Here is a 19,578-nt window from a genome sequence, read left to right as displayed (position 1 = left end):
GATGGGGGTGGGTCTGTATGGGGGGAGTGGGGTGTATGGGGTGGGGGGTGTGGGGGAATGGGTTGGGGTGGGGGGGTGGGTATGGGGGGTGGGGTGTATGGGGTGGGGGATGGGGGTGGGTCTGTATGGGGGGAGTGGGGTGTATGGGGTGGGAGGTGTGGGGGAATGGGTTGGGGTGGGGGGGGTGGGTCTGTATGGGGGGGTGGGGTGTATGGGGTGGGGGGTGTGGGGGAATGGGTTGGGGTGGGGGGATGGGTGTGTATGGGGGGGTGGGGTGTATGGGGTAGGGGGTGGGCTCCTAGTGCAGCCTGTGTCGGAGTAGTCAATGAGAGACTGCAACTCCCGGATTTCCCCATCAGCCTGCGCTTGCACCAATCCCGAAGTTGCATCAGTTTCGAAGGCGGATTGACGGTGAGAGCCCGATCACAAACTCCGCGCCAACGTCACTGTTGCTGACATCCGCCAAGCCGTAAAGGTCTGTCGGTGTTATCTCTGCACTCACCACGTGTACCAGGCTTGAAGTTAAGTTTTAGGACTTAGCTAGTTGCACTAGAAAATGCTCTGATTGGGTCTCCATGATCACTTGACCTGATTGCTGATTGGACCCCTTGCAGGATAAGCCACACCCAGATGTTTCTCTGGAATGTGTAATTGGAACCGCCCAGCCCAAATTCTGAGTGACTATGCAAAGTGTAATTCGATCCATTCTGACTCCAGACTCCAGACAGTATAGAGCTTCCCCATCCTAGCCCAAGTTCCTGAATTTAGCTCCCCCCCCACCACCCCGCCATAGATGGGGCATTGCGTGTGGGTCACGGATTGTTAACAGTTTTATTGGGTATGAAATAAATAGTGACAGTGTCCTGTCTTCTGGATATCATTTACTCCAACGATGTCCCTTGTAACACACGCTCCGAGCTTTGCGAGAAATCGGGTGTGGCTGTAAAGGGGGCTTGGAAGAAAGTGATCCGTCGTCCCTGAGTTCCCTCTATCCCCTCTCCCGCTTCCCCTATCTCTGCCCCCCTGTCGCTCTCTCTCTCCCCCCCTCCCGCCCGCCCGTCTCTCTCTCCCCCATTTCTTCCACTCCCTCCCCGACCACCCCGTCACTCTCTCGCCCCCATCTCTCTCTTCCCCCCCATCTCGCTCACTCCCCCCCACTCGCTCCCTGTCTCTCTCTCCCCCATCTCTGTCCCCTTCCTTGCCTGCCCCCGTATCTCTCTCTCCCCCATCTCTCCCAATCACTCCCCGACCACCCCTGCCTCTCTCTCTCCCCCGTCTCTCTCTCCCCCTGCCTTCTCTCTCTCTCTCTCGCCCCACCGTCTCACCCCCCCCCACTCGCTCCACCGTCTCTCTCTCCCTCATCTCTCCCAATCATTCCCCGACCACCCCCGGCTCTCTCTCACACCCCGCCTTCTCTCTCTCTCTCTCCCCACCATCTCTCCCCCCATCTCTCTCACCCCCACCCCACTCGCTCCTTGTCTCTCTATCCCCCATCTCTGCTCTCTTCCCTGCACACCCCCATTTCTCTCTCCCCCCCAACTCTCTCACTCTCCCCTCTCTCCTCCCCCACCCCCCTGTCTCTCTCTCTCCCCCCATCTCTCTCACCCTCCCCTCTCTCCACCCACCCCCGTCTCTCTCTCACCCCCCAACTCTCTCACTCTCCCCTCTCTCCTCCCCCACCCCCCTGTCTCTCTCTCTCCCCCCATCTCTCTCACCCTCCCCTCTCTCCACCCATCTCTCTCACCCTTCCCTCTCTCCACCCACCCCCCGTCTCTCTCTCTCCCCCCATCTCTCTCACCCTCCCCTCTCTCCACCCACCCCCGTCTCTCTCTCTCCCCCATCTCTCTCACCCTCCCCTCTCTCCACCCACCCCCGTCTCTCTCTCCCCCATCTCTCTCACCCTCCCCTCTCTCCTCCCCCACCCCCCGTCTCTCTCTCTCCCCCCCCCATCTCTCTCACCCTCCCCTCTCTCCACCCACCCCTGTCTCTCTCTCCCCCCATCTCTCTCACCCTCCCCTCTCTCCACCCACCCCCGTCTCTCTCTCTCCCCCATCTCTCTCACCCTCCCCTCTCTCCACCCACCCCCGTCTCTCTCTCCCCCATCTCTCTCACTCTCCCCTCTCTCCTCCCCCACCCCCCGTCTCTCTCTCTCCCCCCATCTCTCTCACCCTCCCCTCTCTCCACCCACCCCTGTCTCTCTCTCCCCCATCTCTCTCACCCTCCCCTCTCTCCACCCACCCTCGTCTCTCTCTCTCCCCCCATCTCTCTCACCCTCCCCTCTCTCCACCCACCCTCGTCTCTCTCTCTCCCCCATCTCTCTCACCCTCCCCTCTCTCCACCCACCCCTCGTCTCTCTCTCTCCCCCCATCTCTCTCACTCTCCCCTCTCTCCACCCACCCCCGTCTCTCTCTCTCCCCCCATCTCTCTCACTCTCCCCTCTCTCCACCCACCCCCGTCTCTCTCTCACCCCCCCATTTATCTCACCCTCCCCTCTCTCCACTCACCCCCGTCTCTCTCTCTCTCCCCCCATCTCTCTCACCCTCCCCTCTCTCCACCCACCCCTGTCTCTCTCTCACCCCCCCATTTCTCTCACCCTCCCCTCTCTCCACCCACCCCCGTCTCTCTCTCTCCCCCATCTCTCTCACCCTCCCCTCTCTCCACCCACCCCCGTCTCTCTCTCTCTCCCCCCATCTCTCTCACCCTCCCCTCTCTCCACCCACCCCCCGTCTCTCTCTCTCCCCCCTTCTCTCTCACCCTCCCCTCTCTCCACCCACCCCGTCTCTCTCTCTCCCCCCATCTCTCTCACCCTCCCCTCTCTCCACCCACCCCCGTCTCTCTCTCTCCCCCCTTCTCTCTCACCCTCCCCTCTCTCCACCCACCCCGTCTCTCTCTCTCCCCCCATCTCTCTCACCCTCCCCTCTCTCCACCCACCCCCGTCTCTCTCTCTCTCCCCCATCTCTCTCACCCTCCCCTCTCTCCACCCACCCCCGTCTCTCTCTCTCCCCCCATCTCTCTCACCCTCCCTTCTCTCCACTCACCCCCGTCTCTCTCTCTCTCCCCCCATCTCTCTCACTCTCCCCTCTCTCCACCCACCCCGTCTCTCTCTCTCCCCCATCTCTCTCACCCTCCCCTCTCTCCACCCACCCCCGTCTCCCTCTCTCTCTCCCCATCTCTCTCACCCTCCCCTCTCTCCCCCACCCCCCCGTCTCTCTCTCCCCCCATCTCTCTCACCCTCCCCTCTCTCCACCCACCCCCGTCGCGCTCTCTCTCCCCCCATCTCTCTCACCCTCCCCTCTCTCCACCCACCCCCCTCGTCTCTCTCTCCCCCCGTCTCTCTCTCCCCCATCTCTCTCACTCTCCCCTCTCTCCTCCCCCACCCCCCGTCTCTCTCTCTCCCCCCATCTCTCTCACCCTCCCCTCTCTCCACCCACCCCTGTCTCTCTCTCCCCCATCTCTCTCACCCTCCCCTCTCTCCACCCACCCTCGTCTCTCTCTCTCCCCCCATCTCTCTCACCCTCCCCTCTCTCCACCCACCCCGTCTCTCTCTCTCCCCCCATCTCTCTCACCCTCCCCTCTCTCCACCCACCCCGTCTCTCTCTCTCTCCCCCATCTCTCTCACCCTCCCCTCTCTCCACCCACCCCCGTCTCTCTCTCTTCCCCCATCTCTCTCACCCTCCCTTCTCTCCACTCACCCCCGTCTCTCTCTCTCTCCCCCCATCTCTCTCACTCTCCCCTCTCTCCACCCACCCCGTCTCTCTCTCTCCCCCATCTCTCTCACCCTCCCCTCTCTCCACCCACCCCCGTCTCCCTCTCTCTCTCCCCATCTCTCTCACCCTCCCCTCTCTCCCCCACCCCCCCGTCTCTCTCTCCCCCCATCTCTCTCACCCTCCCCTCTCTCCACCCACCCCCGTCGCGCTCTCTCTCCCCCCATCTCTCTCACCCTCCCCTCTCTCCACCCACCCCCCTCGTCTCTCTCTCCCCCCCGTCTCTCTCTCCCCCCATCTCTCTCACCCTCCCCTCTCTCCCCCACCCCCCCATCTCTCTCTCCCCCCATCTCTCTCACCCTCCCCTCTCTCCACCCACCCCCCGTCTCTCTCTCTCCCCCATCTCTCTCACCCTCCCCTCTCTCCACCCACCCGTCTCTCTCTCCCCCCATCTCTCTCACCCTCCCCTCTCTCCACCCACCCGTCTCTCTCTCTCTCCCCCATCTCTCTCACTCTCCCCTCTCTCTACCCACCCCCCTTCTCTCTCTCTCTCCCCCATCTCTCTCACCCTCCCCTCTCTCCACCCACCCCCCGTCTCTCTCTCTCCCCCATCTCTCTCACCCTCCCCTCTCTCCTCCCCCACCCCCGTCTCTCTACCCCCGCCCTCCCGGCCAGCTTCCTCATATGTTGCACGTGTGTCTGAATCAAGCGCCATTGCTCAATAAGACAGCGGGCTCCGATCCGTGCGAGCACAGACGGGCACACAGAAAACTTGTACAGATCGTCACTCTGTAAGTTTTTATCAATGACAGCACGTTTTTGCTACTGGCCAGAAACCGTCGGCAGCAAAACTTAGAAGCATCAAAGCAGGCCCGAGGAGCAGGTTTACAGCAGCTTGGAGCAAAACAGCGGGTGCTGGGACTTGGGGGCAGGGCCTTTGCCAGTGAGGCTTTGTGTGGGAGCGGTTGGAAAGCTGGTTATCAATACTGAACAATCCGCGAGCTTTTTCACTGTTCATCCAGCATTATACATCGGCCCCGCGCAGAGTTTTAATCTGCGTTTCACTAATCCTGCCCCCAGTATTATTCACACAGCTCTTGTAAATAACAAGATTCAATGTCATGCTAATAATGCTGATGGGGGAGGGGGGAGGTTGTGGTGACATTGCCGAAGGAGACAGATTCTGTACCGAATTGCTCCGTAATTCCCACATGTCATATCAGGAGTTGTTTGACAGTAACTGGGACCTCTGGTTTTAGAATGGTGGTTCGAGGCTCCTTGGAACAGACCCCGTCTGTGTAGTTCCCCCCCACACAATGCGGCTTCATGAAGCATTGCTCCTGTAAGACCTTGGGAAATGTATAGACATCTCCTTTCATGGGTCTGGAATAGAGGAGACCGAGAGAAGCTGTTCCCATTGGTGGAAGGGGCGAGAACCAGAGGGACACAGATTCAAGGTGATTGGCAAAAGAACCAAAGGCGACATGAGGAAAAACATTTTTACTCAGCGAGTGGTTAGGATCTGGAATGCACTGCCTGAGAAACCTTCTCCACTGGTGGGGGGGAGCGGGGGGGAGTTTAGGACAAAGGGACATAACCTTAAAATCAGGGCCAGGCCATTCAGGAGAGAAGTTAGGAAACATTTTTTCACACAAAGGGTGGTAGCGTGTGGAACTCTCTCCCACCAAAAGCAGTATTCGCTACCTCAATTAATAATTTTAAGTCTGCGATTGATAGTTTATTGTTAGCCAAGTACATTGAGGGATATAGAGCCAAGGATGGAACTCGAATACAATCAGCCATGTTCTCATTGAATGGTGGAACAGGGCCAAAGGGCTGCATGGCCTCCTGCTGTTCACATGTTCCACAAGAAAAGTTTATGGGCTGGATTTTTGGTCTTTTACCGCACCCTCTTAACGCTCCGGATGGCGGTGAAAAGCAGTCGCGCACGGGCAGCCAGGTTCCAGCGCCCTGCCGGGACATTCGGTGGTGGGTTAGCAGGGGCGCAGAGCAGGACTGCCCGGGAGAGGTGAGCCGGTGTGTGACGCCTCGATATTTGGATCGCGCCCATTCCCTAGCGCCCCGCAGCGCCCCCTGGTGGGAACGCCAGTGAATGCAGGCGGTCCGAGCTGTACCGGCCAAAGTGAGGGAAGAAACGTCGACCTCAGGTAAGTGTGATTGTTTCTCTTGTTTTTATTTTTGCGAGTTATGTTGGGGGTCACGTCAGTAATGAATTGGGAATGTTTCTGGTGGTGGGTTTTTTTCAGGTTTTTATCCCTCCAAGGCCTCTCTCAGGGCGCTCCGAGGCCTGCTGTTTAGCTTGGGACCTTTGCTTGACCAGCTGGCCTAGCTGTCGGAGCTGGGAAAGCCTCCAGGCCCCCCTGACGATCAACGTCCTATGTGACCCCAAATTTGGATATATAACTGCACTTGAAGATCCTACTGTTCAACTCGACTGCGTGGCGACGACACAGACCGTGCTACCCGACGGTGAGATGATCCAACCCGAACGACCAGACCTCACCTCCAGTGGCAGGACTCCGAAGGAAGAAGATCGTCGCAGAAGGTAAATTCCCGGCTTCCGTGGCAGAACCTGGGGAGAAAAGTATCACTGCAACCTACCTCGCGGAGAGAGAGAAGACGGCGACCACACCACGAGGTGAAGTACCTGAAATCAAGATGGCCGCGACCAGGCCACGAGGGGCAGCGTTGACGGAGCAACACTTGATGCCGAGCAGCAAACCGAATTGGGGTAAAGGTTGCGAGGCCCTCTTAAAGGAGACCAGAACAATTAAAGGGACAGTTCCACTTTTTGTACAGCGATGCCGGTGATACTAATGTAAGAGATGTAATTGACAAATGCAAATAACTAAATGTACCTTTGAACAGCAATGCCGGTAGGATACGTGGAAAAGATGTAATTGATGGATACAAGTATCTAAATGTAATATTGCACAGCGATGCCAGTAGCATACAGGGAAAAGACGTAATTGACAAATGTGATTTTGTAAAGACAACCAACAATATCGAGTCGGCTGATTGCGATCGGAGCCAATGTATCATGAATGTAAATGATGAAATGATGTGTGATGCCGGGTTCAACATGTACGCCGACAAAACCAAGGGCAACCTCCCGTTGGAAGCACCCAGGTCCAGCGGGCTACCCGATCACGTAGCCTGTGCCTCCGGGACCAATGTGTTGCCCCAAGGAGTGTGGACACACACAGAGGGAGCATACCCACTGCAGGGCCAGTGATCAGCGGATGACACAGGCACCACCACTGGCACCCTGCCCCAGATCGGCTCTATCTCCCTGGCCACCAGGGCCAGCACCGGGAGCATGAGGTCAGCACCCTCCAGCCCTCCCAATGGAACCTGGGATGACCAGGCTCCCACCATTGCTGAAGGGCAGCAGGGAGACCCTGCAGCCCACAAAGGAGGACAGGGAGGCCACACACATTCCTGTGGCTCTGCCCACCACGAGGCAACGGCAAAGGCCCTGAGACCCAGCCAGGTGAGCGATCCGAGCCCACCCAGCTGGCAGGGGGTGCAGTACCACCATCAGACAACCTGGACATAGTCCGGTTGCCCTGGAACTAGCATCCTCACCCACCTGCATCTACACCCCAGGGGCAAGACTGTGATACCACGTATGTACCTTACCTGTAATATGTACTTGTTCCACCCAAACACTCACATAGCTCATCCTATTCTTCATTCTCTGTACATGCATGCCAGTGCAGATGTCCAGCCACATGCATGGTCTATGTATGGGAGGGGTGGGTGGGGGGGTGGGGAATGGATGTCTGTAGCCATGGACACACATGGATCACATCCAAAACCCACACAACCCCTACTACAACCTCCGACTGTCCACAGCTGACCTTTTCCCAATGTTGTGGCAATAAGGACTTGGGGGTCTACAGGGAGAGAGCCATTCCCAAGCACAGACAAAGTGCAAGGGCTTTGGGCACTCAAGTCGAGGGCCAGAGCACACAATGCAAAGACCAGTGACACAAGACTTGGGGGGAGTGATGTTGTGTATGTATATACCCTGTGCACTCAATGTACAGTTACATAAGACCTTTGAATGTATCTTCACATTGTACACACTATGCCGGTACGACCAGAGGGTGCAACTGGTGGAGACCGAGAGGTCACCTGCACACCGCAGGTAACCAGGTATAAAAGGAAGTTCACCTTACTGTACCCTCATTCACGAGCTGCAAGGTCACAACAGTTCAAGTGCAATACCTCGCCTCGTGGAGTCATTACTAGAGCGCTTATAGACATTCGGCCCCTCGAACCTGCTCCGCCATTTAATACGATCATGGCTGATCCTATCATGGACTCAGGTCCACTTCCCTGCCCACTCTCTATAACCCCTTATCGGTTAAGAAACTGTCTATCTCAATCTTAAATTTATTCAATGTCCCAGCTTCCACAGCTCTCTGAGGCAGCGAATTCCACAGATTTACAACCCTCTGACAGAAGAAATTCCTCCTCATCTCAGTTTTAAATGGGCGGCCCCCTATTCTAAGATTATGCCCCCTAGTTCTAGTCTCCCCTATCAGTGGAAACATCATCTCTGCATCCACCTTGTCAAGCCCTCTCATAATCTTATACGTTTCGATAAGATCACCTCCCGTTCATCTGAATTGCAATGAGTAGAGGCCCAACCTACTCAACCTTTCCTCATAAGTCAACCCCCTCATCCCCGGAATCAACCTAGTGAACCTTCTCTGAATTGCCTCCAAAGCAAGTATATCCTTTCGTAAATATGGAAACCAAAACTGCATGCAGTATTCCAGATGTGGCCTCACTAATACCCTGTACAACTGTAGCAAGACTTCTCTGCTTTTATAAGAAAATAAGAACATAAGAAATAGGAACAGGAGTAGGCCATACGGCCCCTCGAGCCTGCTCCGCCATTCAATAAGACCATGGCTGATTTGATCATGGACTCAGCTCCACTTCCCCGCCCGCTCCTCATAACCCCTTATTGTTTAAGAAACTGTCTATTTCTGTCTTAAATTTATTCAATGTCCCAGCTTCCACAGCTCTCTGAGGCAATGAATTTCACAGATTTACAACCCTCTGAGAGGAGAAATTTCTCCTCATCTCTGTTTTAAATGGGCGGCCCCTTATTCTAAGATCATGCCCTCTAGTTATAGTCTCCCCCATCAGTGGAAACATCTTTGCTGCATCCACCTTGTCAAGCCCCCTCATAATCTTATACATTTCGATAAGATCACCTCTCATTCTTCTGAACTCCAATGATTCGAGGCCCAACCTACTCAACCTTTCCTCATAAGTCAACCCCCTCATCCCCGGAATCAACCTAGTGAATCTTCTCTGAACTGCCTTCAAAGCAAGTATATCCTTTCGTAAATATGCAAACCAAAACTGCACGCAGTATTCCAGGTGTGGCCTCACCAATACCCTGTATAACTGTAGAAAGACTTCCTTGCTTTTATACTCCATCCCCTTTGCAATAAAAGCCAAGATACCATTGTCCTTCCTGATCATTTGCTGTACTTGCATACTATCCTTTTGTGTTTCATGCACCAGGACTCCCAGGTCCTGCTGTACTGCAGCACTTTGCAATTTTTCTTCAGTTAAATAATAACCTGCTCTTCGATTCTTTTCTGCCAAAGTGCATGACCTCACACTTTCCAACATTATACATTATATATTGCCATTTCGCCTCTGCCGGCAACGCTTGAGGTTTGGGTTTTGAGCCAATTGTTCCCCTTCCTTGCAAGCTTCACAGTGAGCGAAGTTGTGCCAAGTGAGGTGGCTGAGTGTAATTTATTTTGAATGCTATGGACGTGGATGGCACCATATGATTTGGCTAGTCCCTAAACAGCATCTTATGCAAGAGTTGCGCTGGAGACCGGTAATATTGAAAACCCCTTCCTTCTGTTCCTTTCTCAACATAATCTAATCATTACTATTAATGTCATAGTTTCCATGAGAGTTTCACAAGACAGTTGTAAAAATAGCTCTCTTTTGCTTTTCCGATCGTGATTGCATGCTGCACCTACGTTGCAGTGTCCTTGAACTGTTGAAGATTCAGTGCCCAGGTTTTTAGCAATCGACCTGGTTAATCACCACCACCTCCACGTTCCCCTCCAAGTCACACACCATCCTGATTTGGAAATATATCGGCCGTTCCTTCATCGTCGCTGGGTCACAATCCTGGAACTCCCTCCTTAACAGCACTGTGGGAGCACCTTCACCACACGGACTGCAGCGGTTCAAGAAGGCGGCTCACCACCACCTTCTCAAGGGGCAATTAGGGATGGGCAATAAATGCCGACCTTGCCAGTGACACCCACATCCCAGGAACGAATATTAAAAAAATTATTAACTGAAGTTTAGAAGAATGAGAGATGCCGAGGAGACTTGACAGGGTAGATGCAGAAAGGATGTTTCCCCTCGTGGGGGAATCTAGAACTAGGGGGCATAGATTCAGAATAACGGGTCGCCCATTTAAAACTGAGATGAGGAGGAATCTCTTCTCTCAGAGGGTTGTAAATCTGTGGAATTCTCTGCCCCAGAGAGCTGTGGAGGCTGGGTCATTGAATGTATTGAAGGTGGAGATAGACAGATTTCAAGGGTGATTAATGATGGGCAATACATGCCGGCCTTGCCAGTGACATCCACATCCCGTGAACGGATTTTTAAAAAATCGGTGCATCCATTTCCCTCTCAGCACTGTTGCAGTTAAAATCTGCAGCGATTCAACTGAACTAAACTGGCTCGTGTAACAATTCATTGGGGTGTTGTGGTGTGTTTGTGGCCAAGGAGGGGACAGTTGTGGTTGAATTGGGGCGTCTGGTCAATCCCATAGGGGCGGCTCTGGTGTCTTTTGTTCTGTAGCTAAAAGAATCCTTCATAAGATTTAAAAAAAATGTAATAGATCTATAGTTGGGACGGCATCAGATAATCTGTCTACATAGGATGCCGTCAAGCCTCTATGCCTGGCTCGAAAAAAATGGTAACACTCCCCTGTTCCCAAAGGGAATATTAGGCTTCACACTCGGGCCTGTGCAGTGAATGGTTCCTTTGTGTCAGCGAATGGCATGTGGCGAGGCACTGCAGAAATAAACATGGGAAAGTTATCAGTTGACGTAAAAGTTATCACACCACCGGAGGGAGGCCTTGCCCGCCTCCTAAATTTTTCCATCGTCCCACGTCGCTGGCAATCAGCCCTGGCTTCTGCCGACTGCCAATACAGCTGAAACTCCCGACTTTAAACGCACAGAGGACAGAGGTCATCGCAAATCCGGCAGCGTCTGTGGAGAGAGAAACAGAGTTAACGCTTCAGGTCGATGGCCCTTCGTCAGACGGAAAGGTCATCGACCCTGAAACATTACCCTGAAACACGAGGGAGGGCTCGGAGGAGATTTACCAGGACGTTGCCGGGACTGGAGAATTTTAGCTACTGAGGAAAAATTGGATAGGCTGGGGTTGTTTTCTTTGGAACAGAGGAGGCTGAGGGGAGATTTAATTGAGGTGTATAAAATGATGAGTGGCCTGGATAGAGTGGATAGGAAGGACCTATTTCGTTTCGCAGAGAGGTCAACAACCTGCGGGCATAGATTTAAAGTAATTGGTCGAAGGTTTAGAGGAGGATTTGAGGGGAAATTTTTTTCACCCAGAGGGTGGTGGGGGTCTGGAACTCACTGCCTGAAAGGGTGGTAGAGGCAGAAACCCTCACCACATTTAAAAGATACTTGGATGTGCACTTGAAATGCCGTAACCTACAGGGCTACGGATCGAGAGCTGGAAAGTGGGATTAGGCTGGGTAGCTCTTGGTCGGCCGGCGTGGACACGATGGGAAGAATGGCCTCTTTCCGTGCTGTAAATGTCCACGATTCTATGATTAACTCAGTATCTCTCTCCACAGGTGCCGCCTGGCCTGCTGAGTATTTTCTGCTTTTATTTCAGACTTGCAGCATCCGCAGTGTTTTGCTTTTGCGTCCTTGCAAATCTCCCAGCTTGCTCTTGGGGCTGGGCCCTGCCTGCCTCCGGCGACCAGCGTTATTGCTCATACACTGAAAGCTGTTTTGTGTGCTTGGCAGCGAGTGAAATCAATGTGCAACTGTAAAATATTCACGAGCACCTAATGTATTTTGTTCTTGCTTAAAGGCTCTGGCCGTATAATCAGCCTCCCAACTCTAATTCAGTTTGTGTGATTAGCTCCTGAATGATCCCTAAAAAACAAGCCCCACATGGGTTTCCCCATTCTTTTGGCTTATTATAGTTCCATTACTATAACTTTACTGAAACATCGCTCCCTGGAAATATGTGAGAAAGGATAAGAGTGGGCATTGACGATAGAATATACACGTGCGTTCCATCAGATAGCTCTCTGTCTCCGTGGTCTGCACAGTATGCAGTAGCTCACAGTTTTAATTTGTTGTTCAGGTAGTGCAATCAACCAATTCATTTGATCAAATTAACAGACTTTGAGGACAATCACGCGAAGTCGATTCCGTTGCAGTGCGTGACGTAATGAAGATTTAGCAATATTCCTGAAAGCCACATGATTGGGCTCCGGTGCAGGGTGAGAGAATTCTACACCTAGGGGAGGCAATGAGACAAAACCCAGTTAATGAGCTGAGGAGAAGCAGTGGTCTTCACATCCACCTCCCCCCGGCATCCAGTGGAGGGATCAAGGCACAACCTGTCGAGGTATGAGTGTGGATTGCTTGCTCAGATGAGGTGTCGGGAGAGTGAAAGAGACCGGAAAGGAACTAAAATACAACTCCATCAAACAAGAACATAAGAACTAGGAGCAGGAGTCGGCCATTCGGCCCCTCGAATCTGCTCCGCCATTCAATAAGCTCACGGCTGATCTTCGACCTCAACTCCACTTTCCCGCCCGATCCCCATATCCCTCGATTCCCCCAGAGTCCAAAATCTATCGATCTCAGCCTTGAATATACTCAAAGACTCAGCCTCCACAGCCCTCTGGGGCAGAGAATTTCAAAGATTCACCACCCTCTGAGTGAAGAAATTACTGCTGAGTATGAAACCATATATCAGCATGAGAGAGGGAGAAAATTGGGATAGAGATTTAAAATGCTCCCAACAATCTGTGTAGCATCTTACTTTTTAATTAACTTTTCAAATATTTTGGATTTTTCAAATGTTGAGCAGTGGGGCGTATTGCCCACTGAATGTAGTCATGGCCACTGCTGCAGTTCATTTACTGGGAGGCAAACGAGCTGTTTGACTATTTTTATTTCTTGCTGGAGGCCTTTGGGTTTGCAGGAAGGAATATTGTCGGAGATGGAGAAGAAAATATACCGGGCTCAGCTTTGCAAAGTACTCAGTAGACGAACGAACCAACAGTGACGGCCAGGGAAAGGCCCACTCGTCCCTCCAGCCTTTCCCACACACTTGCGATGCCTTGTGTATCACGATATGAACATTCCTCGCCCAGAGGAAGAGCATCCGGCAGGGCATGTGATCATGTGATCATCTGGCAGAGGCGAAAAAATCAGATAAAAAGCCTGGCCAATTTAGGAAAACAAATATTAGAAATTCCCCTCTGACCCCCCCCCCCCCCCCCCCCACCCCTCAGGTGAGCAAAACCAGTGCAGGAGATCACTCGGGCTCGGAATAATGTCCACCCAGGTGATCTCCGCCCTGCCAGAAGCCGGTTCAGCTCTCGCTTGAAGGAATTCAGCGAATCGACATTCAACGTGTGAATATTTAACTGTTATCGCTCCCCATGTCCTCAAGCTAAAGAGCTGAGCATATTGCTCTTGCTTTTTGGTCTTAAACTCATGTTTTCAGTAGGATCAGTGGTGTAGGTGATGCGTATTTATTCAGGTGCCAGCTGTGGCTCATTTGGTAGCACCCTAGCCTTGGAGTCAGCAGAGACTTGTACATAAAAATCCAGGCCCCGTCTGCTCTCTCAGGTGGACGCAAAAGATCCCAGGGCACTATTTTGAAGAAGAGCAGGGGAGTTATCCCCAGTGTCCTGGGGCCAATATTTATCCCTCAATCAACATCACTAAAACAGATGACCTAGTCATTATCACATTGCTGTTTATGGGAGCTTGCTGTGCACAAATTGGCTGCCGCATTTCCTACATTCCAACAGTGACTGCACTCCAAAAGTACTTCATTGGCTGTAAAGCGCTTTGGGACATCCTGAGGTAGGTAGGTCTGTCTGTCTGTCTGTCTTTTCTTTCATTCTTTCATTCTTTTTTTCTTTCATTCGTTCTCTATTTCCCTCTCTCTTTCATTCTCGCTCTATTATCAAGCTCCAGATTCTTGAACGTCAACACTTTTTTCCTTAAGCCCGAGAGCTTTATCTGTATTCAGCAGCATTTGTCATTCAGACAATTTGGATCGTTTCAGATCTCAGCTGGATAGCCAAGCTCATTAATCCCGAGACGAATCCAAGTGAATAAGAGGTTGATCCCTCCCCCAGCTAACAGTACAGCCATTGACTTAGTGCCAATGGACTTTTCTTCCACATTGCCACAGAAAATAAAGAATCTGAAATCAGGAGCAATCATTTATTTTTATCTTTTTCCGCAGTGTCCTGCCATCATTTGGTGCATGTTTTACAGTCAGTCTGTGGGTGCCAGGGTTACTGGGACCCAACCCCCTTTGACAGAGTCTTCAGGTACATCTTCATCGAATGTCAGACTTCAATGACCAGAGTCTGTTCAATTAGTTTCCTTAAAAAATCCGTACTTTGGGGCTCTTGCAATAGTTGTGATATAGAGAGTTGGGTCTCTTAACTGTGTCAGTGACCTAATGTGACAGTTATGATCCAGGGAAGGTGTCTGAGTCCCTAGACTCGCAAAGCTCTCCACCACTGAGGGCTTTACTCTGGTCTGTTGTAGACTCAGTGATAGAGATTGATCGCCGTGATTGGTCAACAATTCCATTATCGTCATGTCGTGTGACTACCGGGATGGTCGAAGGAGAGCGGGAAGGACCTTGGTCTTTTTTTTGTCTCGCCTCTGTGTCAGAAGGTTGTGGGTTCGAGTCCCAATCCAGGGACTTGAGCACAAACAAATCTAGGCAGACACTCCAGTGCAGTGCTGAGGGAGCGCCGCACTGTCGGAGGGGCAGTGCTGAGGGAATGCCGCAATGTCGGAGGGGCAGTGCTGAGGGAGCGCTGCACTGTCAGAGAGGCAGTGCTGAGGGAGTGCTGTAATGTCGGAGGGGCAGTACTGAGGGAGTGCCGCAATGTCGGAGGGGCAGTGCTGAGGGAGCGCTGCACTGTCGGAGGGGCTGCACTGAGGGAGCGCCGCACTGTCGGAGGGGCAGTGCTGAGGGAGCGCTGCACTGTCGGAGAGGCAGTGCTGAGGGAGCGCCGCAATGTCGGAGGGGCAGTACTGAGGGAGTGCCGCACTGTCGGAGGGGCGGTACTGAGGGAGCGCTGCACTGTTGGAGGGACAGTACTGAGGGAGTGCTGCACTGTCGGAGGGGCAGTACTGAGAGAGCGCCGCACTGTTGGAGGGGCAGTACTGAGGGAGTGCTGCACTGTCGGAGGTGCCATCTTTGAGATGAGACGTTAAACCGAGGCCCCGTCTGCCCTCTCAAGTGGATGTAAAAGATCCCACGGCACTATTTTGAAGAAGAGCAGGGGAGTTATCCCCAGTGTCCTGGCCAATATTTATCCCTCAATAAATAAAGCACAAAAACAGATTATCTGGTCATTTTCACATTGCTGTGTGTGGGAGCTTGCTGTGCGCAAATTGGCTGCCGCGTTTCCCACATTACAACAGTGACTACACTCCAAAAGTACTTCATTGGCTGTAAAACGTTTTGAGACGTCTGTTGGTCATGAAAGGCGCTATATAAATGCAAGTCTTTCTTTCTGAGTTCCTCGGGCTGGATTTAGTTTTTTTCTGTTTTCGGGGCGATAATGGTGGCGGGGCGGGAATAGTTTGCGCCTCAGTCGGTAAGTTTGGCCAGCTGGGCCCTGTGGCAGGGGGCGCAACGCGAGGGGAGGCGTTGTACACCTCTCGTGGTGCAAGGATGGGAAACTCCCGAGTCAAACAGAGAGGCCCTGGAGGGTGGGGGGGAACCTAAAACCCCCCACAAAACATTCCTAAAACGTTGCCCACGCCACCGCCACACAAGTCGGACAAAAGTTACAGCACATTACCACCTGCTCCGCCGCCGCCGGTCATTGCAGGCGCACGTCTGGGCGGATAGGTCGGGCAAAAGTCCAAACTCGCGCCGGTGTCACACCCGACGCAGCTCTTCCCCGCGGTGCTGCTCCGCGCCGCCACAAAACCCGAGCCGAGGATCGCGGCGGAGCGCTGGAGACCTCACCGCCGCCGCTCACACCGCTCCGGGGCGTAGCCCCCGAGCGCAACGCACGGGGAAATCCAGCCCATTGGGTATAAATAGCTGCTGGCGAAGTGACGCGTCACTGACCCAGATTCTCTGTGCCACCCGCCCCATTCTGTGGGGCGTGGCTCCAAATCCCAGTGGTTCCACCGGAAGGACATTACCGCAACACTGCCAGCGAAGCCCCAGGTTAGCGCTCTACTCGGAACTCCTTCGCGGCAAACGAGCCAAAGGCGGGCAGAGGAACCGTTTCAGGGACACCCTCAAAGCCTCCCTGATAAAGTGCAACATCCCCACCGACACCTGGGAGTCCCTGGCCAAAGACCTCCACTAAGTGGAGGAAGTGCATCCGGGAGGGCGCTGAGCACCTCGAGTCTCGTCGCCGAGAGCCTGCAGAAAACAAGCGCAGGCAGCGGAAGGTGCGTGCGGCAAACCAGACTCCCCACCCACCCTTTCCTTCAACCACTGTCTGTCCCACCTGTGACAGAGACTGTGGTTCTCGTATTGGACTGTACAGTCACCTAAGGACTCATGTTAAGAGTGGAAGCAAGTCTTCCTCGATTCCGAGGGACTGCCTATGATGATGAGGTCAGGCGACAAGGTGCAAAGCACTCTGAGCCGGCCAATGGAAAATTGGACCCACTGCAATCGACAATAAGAACATAAGAACATAAGAATTAGGAACAGGAGTAGGCCATCTAGCCCCTCGAGCCTGCTCCGCCATTCAACAAGATCATGGCTGATCTGGCCGTGGACTCAGCTCCACTTACCCGCCCGCTCCCCATAACCCCTAATTCCCTTATTGGTTAAAAAATGAAACAGACGGTTGACCTGGGAGCAGTAGGTGAGCTGACATCTCTCGGTTTCTCCTCCCTTCTCCGCTCACTATGGAGCACACAGCTCTATGGATTATATATCCCCTTACAATGCAGTGTTGATGTTTTACATCAATGTTATCAAGATTGGTGTTGTTGGATCATAATTACAGGCATGTCACTGTCTTAATATCCATTTCTTTTCCTATTTCCTCCAAGGCTATGGAAAATCAATAACAGTTTAAGTCTAAAGAAGAAAACACTGCCTGTTGTGGCACGCAGCCCTGCAGCGACCATGGGATCGTGCGTCTACATTCAGAATAACTGGAGAAAGGTACTGGAGACACAGCCGAACCCAAAGGGGTAATCGTCAGAGCTGGGAACTGCGCACGACTCCTCATGTATTGCTGTACTTACCTTGTCAGTCATTGAATATATTGAAGGTGGAGATAGACAGATTTTTGAGCAATAAGGGAGTCAAGGGTTATGGGGAGCGGGCAGGGAAGTGGAGCTGAGTCCATGATCAGATCAGCCACGATCGTATTGAATGGCGGAGCAGGCTCGAGGGACCGAATGGCCGACTCCTGCTCCTATTTCTTATGTTTTTATTATGTTTTTATAAAGGAGCACTGTCATACTGCAGGAGTGTTGGTCTGGAGGGAGAAAAAATCTGTGCCTTTTCCCCACCCTGCAGCAAAATCATGTCGTCTTTCACTGAAACGTTGCACCGTGCTTCTTTGTAAACAAACAACAAAAGGTTTGGCGAAATATTCCAACATTGCAGACTCCCACTGGACATGATTAGAAAGAAAGAAAGATTTGAATTTATATAGCGCCTTTCACCACCACCGGACGTCTCAAATCGCTTTACAGCCAACAAAACACATTTTGGAGTGTAGTCACTGTTAATGTAGGAAACGCAGCAGCCAAATTACGCACAGCAAGCTCCCATAAACAGCACTGTGATAATGACTGGATAATCTGTTTTAGTGATGTTGATTGAGGGATAAATATTGGCCCCAGGACACCAGGGATAACTCCCTTGCTCTTCTTTAAAATAGTGCAATGGGATCTTTTACATCCACCTGAGAGGGTAGACGGGGCCTCGGTTTAACGTCTCATCTGAAAGACGGCACCTCCAACAGTGCAGCACTCCCTCAGTACTGCCCCTCCAACAGTGCAGCACTCCCTCAGTACTGCCCCTCCAACAGTGCAGCACTCCCTCAGTACTGCCCCTCCGACAGTGCGGCTCTCCCTCAGTACTGCCCCTCCGACAGTGCGGCGCTCCCTCAGTACTGCCGCTCCGACAGTGCAGCACTCCCTCAGTACTGCCCCTCCGACAGTGCGGCGCTCCCTCAGTACTGCCCCTCCGACAGTGCGGCGCTCCCTCAGTTCTGTCCCTCCGGCAGTGCAGCGCTCCCTCAGTACTGCCCCTTCGACAGTGCGGCGCTCCCTCAGTACTGCCCCTCCGACAGTGCGGCGCTCCTTCAGTACTACCCCTCCGACAGTGCGGCGCTCCCTCAGTGCTGCCCCTCCGACAGTGCGGCGCTCCCTCAGTGCTGCCCCTCCGACAGTGCGGCGATCCCTCAGTTCTGTCCCTCTGACAGTGCAGCACTCCCTCAGTACTGCCCCTCCGACAGTGCAGCGCTCCCTCAGTACTGCCGCTCCGACAGTGCAGCACTCCCTCAGTACTGCCCCTCCGACAGTGCGGCGCTCCCTCAGTACTGCCCCTCCGACAGTGCGGCGCTCCCTCAGTACTGCCCCTCCGACAGTGCGGCGCTCCCTCAGTACTGCCGCTCCGACAGTGCAGCGCTCCCTCAGTACTGCCCCTCCGACAGTGCGGCGCTCCCTCAGTACTGCCCCTCCCACAGTGCGGCACTCCCTCAGTACTGCCCCTCGGATAGTACAACGCTCCCTCAGTACTGCCCCTCCGACAGTGCGGCGCTCCCTCAGTACTGCCCCTCCGACAGTGCAACGCTCCCTCAGTTCTGTCCCTCCGGCAGTGCAGCGCTCCCTCAGTACTGCCCCTCCGACAGTGCGGCGCTCCCTCAGTACTGCCCCTCCGACAGTGCGGCGCTCCTTCAGTACTACCCCTCCGACAGTGCGGCGCTCCCTCAGTGCTGCCCCTCCGACAGTGCGGCGCTCCCTCAGTGCTGCCCCTCCGACAGTGCGGCGATCCCTCAGTTCTGTCCCTCTGACAGTGCAGCACTCCCTCAGTGCTGCCCTTCCGACAGTGCGGCGATCCCTCAGTACTGCCCCTCCGACAGTGCAGCACTCCCTCAGTGCTGCCCCTCCGACAGTGCAGCACTCCCTCAGTGCTGCCCCTCCGACAGTGCAGCACTCCCTCAGTACTGCCCCTCCGACAGTGCAGCGCTCCCTCAGTACTGCCCCTCCGACAGTGCGGCGCTCCCTCAGTTCTGTCCCTCTGACAGTGCGGCGCTCTCTCAGTACTGCCCCTCCGACAGTGCGGCGCTCCCTCAGTACTGCACTGGAGTGTCAGCCTAGATGTCTGTGCTCGGGTCTGTGGAGTGGGACTTGAACCCACAACTAGACGAGTATATGAGAAAAAAAGGAATGGAAAGATGTGCCTAAAGGCTGAGCTGAGGAAGGAGGCTGGAGTGGAGCAGAAACACTGGCACGGACCTATGGGGCTTTCTGTGCTGTACATTCTACGTAATATTCAGCATTTGGTTCTTAATCCTTAAAAAAACAGCAGCACT

This window comes from Pristiophorus japonicus, chromosome 14, assembly GCF_044704955.1.
Source record: "Pristiophorus japonicus isolate sPriJap1 chromosome 14, sPriJap1.hap1, whole genome shotgun sequence".
Classification (NCBI taxonomy): Eukaryota; Metazoa; Chordata; class Chondrichthyes; family Pristiophoridae; genus Pristiophorus; species Pristiophorus japonicus.
Note: the sequence above shows the minus strand (reverse complement) of the source record.